This window comes from Xiphophorus couchianus, chromosome 21 (genome assembly GCF_001444195.1).
Source record: "Xiphophorus couchianus chromosome 21, X_couchianus-1.0, whole genome shotgun sequence".
In the NCBI taxonomy this organism is placed as follows: domain Eukaryota; kingdom Metazoa; phylum Chordata; class Actinopteri; order Cyprinodontiformes; family Poeciliidae; genus Xiphophorus; species Xiphophorus couchianus.
In genome coordinates, this window is record NC_040248.1 from 14,246,090 (window position 1) to 14,252,089 (window position 6,000).

Below are 6,000 nucleotides of genomic sequence, written 5' to 3' on the forward strand. Positions count from 1 at the left end.
AGGTGCACTATAAAATAGGATTTTAGAGGGTACCAAATATTACTTGTTAAAATGATGAACATCTTAATCATTCAGATGAAGATGTGTTTGTTTGTAAACATGGGTTTTATTAGCAATTATTACAACATCTGCATTAATTAACTGAAAATGTTTCCTCAGGCAACTGTCGGCCATTTTCACAGTAACAAGCAGAGAACAGTAAGGCTGCTTTAATTGGCTTTTACTAAAAGAGCAAAAATAGTAGGAGTTAAACGCTCTCAGGAGGCTCATGGATGGGAAAGGCTGCTGTACTCAAACAAGAATTCAAGTTTCTGTCCAACCTAACTGGTTCAGTGGAAGAGCTAATGCAAAAGGCAAACTTGCTACAACAATAAGCTTCTTAATGCTAAGCAGCTGTTAACACAGTTTAGCGATTGTTGTACCAGAAAAGTTGCAGCACATTACATTTTTTAGGTTACACTTCAAATGTTTTTGCTCAGTAGGCTTGGCTTAATTGTGAACAGTTATGAAAATAAAGTTAGCGCCCTGATTTCTTTTGGCACAGCTATTTTAGCTGCATAAGTAAATGTGAAATACTGAATGGTATTTAACTAATTTATTCAATTTTTTAAAAAAATTGCTACACAAATTTATTGATTGAATTCTAACAGTTAACAGTTAGATTTCCAGTGTATCATGCTGCAGCATGCAAATTATAGTTTATTTATTTATTTTAGAAACTTAGGCTTTTTTTTTTTTTTTTTTTTGCAATAAAATTTGGTTTCTAACAAACAAACAAACAAACAAAACAAACACAACCTTCACGTGTGCTATCATGCTGAGCCCTGACTGGAAGCTGCAGCGCCAACTCACCCCTCGCGCAGGCAGTGCGCAGAGCAGCTTCCCGGGTCAAGGTCACCGGCACCCGTGGGCGTAAATGCCCGGACGGAGCCGGTGTTGGCGCACCGGACGAAGCACAGCGGAGCCTCCTGACCCGGAGGCGAGGAGGAGGCGGCGAGAGCGAGGATCAGTGCGCGGAGAAGAGCGGCGGCCATAACTGCTCCGGACAGAGGGCCGCACGGAGACCGAACCGCCGGAGTGTCTGGGATCAAATGACGAGGAGCTGCAGAGGAGAAATGGGGTGAACGGAACAAAGCGGAGGCCACTGTATGCAAATGATGAAGGTGTGACGATGAGGAGGCAGAGATGACGGTAGAGGAGGAGGATCGTCTAACACCACAGGGGTCAAGCAGTAAAATATATATATATACATACGAAGAGTGATGTGTTAAAGTCCGCTAAGACACAACGCATGATTGAACATCTTGGTTTATTAAGAAGAAATTGACATTTCTGGTAGGGTTGTTGTGCCAGAAGATTATAATCATTTTAACATACTGCTGTCTACCTGAACTGATCTTTCCCCAGTCATGTGGAAAGGGGTGGCATTTACAAATGTGGACAAACTATTCCTTTAAATCCGAGATCTGATTTATACTAGTGTGAAATCTCATAGTCATGGTATAATCAAAGTTTTTAGAAGTTTTGAAGCAGAATCAAACCAGAACATGAGCTCTCTGCTACGGACTGAACTGCCGCAGTGTTTGCTGTGAGGATTATGTGCACAACTTAGGCGGACAATATTTTTGTAGAATTGTTGACAAGCTGAAATAAAATGTGCGTACAATAAAAAGCTAATTCAGATATACACGCTCAGCTCTGCTGGACAGTTCTGGAGCTTCTGTCTGATTTTGAAAACTTTGTCACCATCTTTTACTATCTTTAGACCAATCAGTATAGGATACAACCAAGGCAGGTAAATCTCATATATGACAGGAGTTAATTTCCTCTCCGTTACCGAAATTGGAAGGAGAAAAAAAAAAAAAAAAAAAGCTAAGGCTTTCCGAGTAGCTTTTAAAGAGAATTTTGAGTCACATTACGATTTAAAGAGCAAGCACCATGAGTTCGGGAGAAAACAGCGAAAAATATTCTAAACATTTAATTTTCTTTGCTACTATTTATTATTATTATTATTATTATTATTATTATTATTATTATTATTATTATTATTATTATTATTATTATTATTATTATTATCATCAACTCTTCCAGTTTTTTCTCAATTTGGACGGATTTAAATGTGCCTATGTATTCCTCATATTTCGATCTCGCTCTTTTCCCATTTGCTTCATTTAAAAATGCTCCTGATTTAACCAGAACTGTAAAAATAAAAAATAAAAAATGCTACTAGTAGTTCAATTGCATTACCTAATTTATAGGAAAGCTTAAGTGTTGTATTATTTTTTCTTCTTTGTGCGCTTCAAGAAAACGTGTTACTGTATTGAAAGGGCGTGAAAAATGCGCTTGGAAGCGTCTGAGTCCAACTTGCCCTGTGCGCCCTTTGCTAAAACAGAAACAGCAGGAATAACTCCACCGGTCCACCTTAAAAAGCTATTCCGGCTTCTCGACATCCCCTTTAAGAGATTTTTTCTCTGAACTGCACGAACAGCAGGGGGCGCTGGCAGACCGCAACGTCTCTGAAGCAGAAGCTCTTCTGAGGTCGAAAGAGGCACAAAGAGGGAATCAAACACATTTTCTCCCTGTTCGTTTCTATACTGGGGCATGTTTCTTTTTTATTTCGTTCCGTTTCGTCTTTCGTGAGTTACTGTAGGTTCTCATGCTGTAAAAACACCCAATAGGACTTGTCGTAATCCCAAATGAACCTGGTTTGAGCTCCTAAAACTGAGTGGGGACCCCTTTTTTATAAAACCGATATTTTCACGTGTGGTCATTCATAGGATTTATTAAGCCAGCAAACAGGGAAAATATTATGTTTCAACTCAATCGAGCCAACCGGAAGGCAGTCAAACGTCAATTGGTTTATTTTGAAACCAAAACGAAAATGCTGCGGAACCCCTCTGGAGTCAGTCCAATGTCCCCCGGTGTTTCCCGGATTTCACGTTGAGAAGAATTTTCCAAACCCACCCGTCAACGTCAATGAACTCCCAAACGTGACCCCTCCACCCCCAAAAAAGCCCCACTTCGGGCCCGCGAGAATCGAGCAACTATCTTCATTCGTTAAGCGCGTGCGCTGCTTTCGGCGCGCGCAAGCGGTGATGTAATTAGCGCACAATCAAATCAACGAAATCTCCAGAAAGCAGCTGCCAGCTGGGCGCGTATAGAAGACGCCGCAACGGAGGGGCGCCGAGATCGTGCGAGAGGCAGTTACGTAAGCGACCCCTCAGCCTGAGCCTCCGCCGGTGACACGGTGCGGAAAATAGGTCGGCTGGGACCGGGAGGCTGCGACGCGCTGAGAGGTTGAAAGAACATAACAGTGATAGTTTTATACTCAGGGTACTCACCTCTTCATTTACATAACTGGATGGGCAGAAAATCAAATGCGACAAAATCCAAGGTGGCTAAATAAAGTTTCTTCATCACAAGGTGTGATGGTCTCCTTTGGGACGACACACAAGCGTCACCGGATTAAACCTGATGTAAATGGTAGCAAAAACGCTCTTCTCTCAAATAAATACACACAACAATGTGCCTTTTTTTTTCCCTAACCAGGAATATTTCATCTGTTTCAATAAGATTCCAATCATGAAAAAAAAAACAGGAGGAATAATCATCACTAATCATCCTCGACTGACTTTTATTGAATATATTGCAGAGGATCCGTTTTCGAAACATGCTGTGATAACAAAGAAACCCTGAGCAGCATAACTTACTATTAGTGCAAAGGTGGAGCTGTGGGCAACAAAAAACAGAGTTCTGTGTCTGAAAGGTGTGAAATAAAAAAAAAAATACAGCCTCCCCACAAACCCCAAACATAAAATAAAATGTATTTCAATGTTAGTGGAATTCATTTTGAAACCCTCCTAGTTCATTTAGACTCTTCTGAAAGAACTTGATTGGAGTAAAACCTTTGGGGCTTGTATGCTGGACAGGAGCAGCTTATTTAAACTGAACCAACCTTCTGTGATATCCTGAGATCATTTTTATTTTACTAGGTCATTAAAAAAAAACGCTTTTTTTTTTAACTTAAAGAAAGCAGAAAAATAAATAAATAAACTCTTGTCTTTGTGGAAAAAATGGAATCCTCTCAGGAAATCAGATGAAGCATGTCACCGAAAGGGAGTGGAAAAAAAAATCACAAAGTGAAATAAAAGTAAAAAATATAGTACTTACTTTCTTTTTTTAAGTCCTCCATTCTCCATAGTTGTCCTGTGAGTTCTCAGGTTTAAACAACGTAGAAAAGCACAATATTGTCAAAATCTCCAAGGCAAATGTCGTTACAGAAAACATGAATCCTGCGGTTTAGTAAATGCGAGTGTTAATGTGTTATGTTTCGCCTTGATTTACAAGGACAGACATGCATTGATTCAAATGCTGACCCATCAGCGACTTTTTGTCCCTCAGGTGATTCTGACTGAAGCTCTTTTTAGTGTCTGAAGGAGACCGATGAGAATCTGTGGCCCGTTTTAGAGTCACAATCAACTCTTTTTGTCTGCAGTTTTGGGCTTTCATTGTTTAATTTGCATCTTGTTTATCTTCAGACGAACTAAAGAGGCATCAAGGTGTAGGTAATATATGTTTTTTTATTTTTTGGGGGGGGGTGGGATAAACTGTCTTGTGAGCCTGAACTGGAACTAACTCTAAGAGAGAGGAAACACTTGATAAATAGAAACCCAGAAGCCCTGACTAGTAGATAGAAAATGGATATGGATATTAATGCAACTATTGTCTATAGCACAATTTAACTTAAAGTAGACACTCATACAAAACTATAGTTTTGAACTCTAATGGTCTATTAAAGTCCAATGTTGTTCAGATCCTCATCTTTGCTTACATCACAGTATATTTAAAGGCAATTTAACTATATTCTTTGTTCTATGCCAATATAATAAATGATAATCAAAGATGTAACAAGCCAAAACACCACATTGTTTTACTTTTTTTTTTAAATAAATTGTGACTTTTTATTTGAGAGAGAGACTCAATTAATATTGGAAAATAAATTAATTTCAGCTTTTTGTGTTTGAGCTCCAATGTTGCCACAAAGTTTCATCTGTAAGTAATACCAAGCTGCTTTATATGCAGTCCAGTGACATTTTGTTTTTGATGAGGTGTTAACTTTTAAAGACTCTATGATTTTATTGATTTGAATATACAGTATGTATATTAGGCTAGGAACATGATTACGTTTATGTTTGGCCTTAAGAGATTACAACTTGAAGAGATAAAACAACAGTTAGAACAAACCCCCCCCCCCCCCGAAAAACATGCACGGTTTGATAATAGCTGGGGTTGTTTTTTTTTCAGAATAGTGCAGATGTGCATACTTTTTTCTACAAGGTTTATAATCTACATTTGCCACCTGACTAACAATTGCTGAAAACCCCAGAGATCGAGATCTGCTGGCTGAAATCTTATCTCCCAGAGGCCCAGACGACCAGAAGAAGAGTCCTATGATATTTCCCCGTGGTTTAGTTTGAGACACTCACTTTAAAAGCACAGAGAGAAAAGGAAGTGCGTCCACTCAGATGTGTTTCTGACACATTGCGTCTCCCGCCTCCCATTGCCCTTCAGCAATCAGAGAGGCCGTGGTTTCCATCCGTCTCCATCCTGACAAATGGGCTCCTGTATAGGTGAGCGCATCTGCCAGCACAGGCGCAAGGCAGCCACGCTGGCGTGCTAATCGATACAAAACAAGCTGTGGCCTGAGATCGGGCAGCACGAATTTGAAAATCCACATAAGTTTCTTTTGGATTTCTATGGTGAAATTTCATCAAGGACAGAGATGGCATCAAATATGTGCCTGTTCCCAGATCTAATCTCTGAGCGTTCAGCATGAGTTTGTTTGTTTGTGTGTCAGCGGCTTTTGATTCAGCCCTGTTAGCCTCGGCTCGTCGTCCTATAACTCCCCGGTATGAGGTGGGGCTGGGAGGGTGGGGTCAAAGGTCACTCCTGCTTGTGGCCATGTTCAAATCCCTCCATAGTGTGCAGTATTTTCAACAG